The sequence below is a fragment of the Echinococcus granulosus genome (genome assembly GCF_000524195.1).
Source record: "Echinococcus granulosus chromosome Unknown EG_S00610, whole genome shotgun sequence".
Taxonomy (NCBI): domain Eukaryota; kingdom Metazoa; phylum Platyhelminthes; class Cestoda; order Cyclophyllidea; family Taeniidae; genus Echinococcus; species Echinococcus granulosus.
In genome coordinates this window covers 1157-2259 of record NW_020170989.1, presented here as the reverse complement: position 1 = coordinate 2259, position 1103 = coordinate 1157, and positions in this window count along the sequence as shown.

Sequence of the window (1103 nt, the reverse complement as noted above, 5' to 3'; positions counted from 1 at the left end):
CACTCCTTGTATAAATATGCAGTTGGACGACGAATAAAATCATGTTGCCTAAAGCCTTTCAGCAGAAGGACTTTAAGTACAAGATAAGCAGTTGATTATTTAAATCTACTTCTCGGAGTTGCGCGAAACCAGTGGTTAGTGGCAGAATAAGGAGGGTTTGCAAAACTGATCACTACAGGGTTTCGTAAATGCCTGGAAAGCAGTTGAGGTTCAGAAATACCTACTGGAGCGCATGGACTACCCGGGGATATTTGGCATCACCCCTCACCTCAACCCGACTTACTTCACTTTCCAATGCTACTTTAAGTTAATGTACAATTTGTAGATTTTACATAATTTGCGATTCGATAGCCGCAAAAGTAAGTGATTCACCCTTCTTCTTTCATCTGGTGGAAGACAAGACCAAGTGACATTTCAGTGGACATAATTTCGTTGATTCGCCAGACGGTCTCACAAGTCAACGTGGAATGAACCTCAATGTGGCATTTGAAATGGGGCTACTGGGAGATCAGTTTAGGTTTAGGCCATTTTAGGTTATTTTGGGATAAGTAGCGTGGCATAGCACAGCCGTCCCATCGACACTTTAAGACAAGTCAACTTTCTCTTTTCCCTCGAACACAAGTAATTGCAGCAGTGGTTCCTCGAACTCATTAACACATTTTCCATGTCACAATGACAAAAGCGAGTAGGTTTGATGATTTCGAAATACTGAGAAAGTAATGTGTTTCAGTGATACTCTGTTGCAACAAAGAAGTTTCCCTACAATAAGTTGCACGCTTTTACGGGCACCATGAGCAGTCAGAATTGGCCTTCTCATCGGCAAGATAAAGCAATTTGGCAGATGAAAGATATTGAATAAGCTAACGCTAATTCAGTGCTCTCCGTTTAGTACAACTATTAAAGCTAAGTGTTAGCAACTCGCTAACTAAATGCACATTTAATACTCATAATGAAAAAGAAATGAATGGAAATACTTTGTTGCATTAGGTGTGCTCTACAATGGATAGAATTTGTAGCCTTTAGGTGTGGCTTTGCAAAATATGAAGGTTCGAAGAAATGTCAGACTAAATAAGCAAAATGTTGAAAGATACGTAATCATTGCC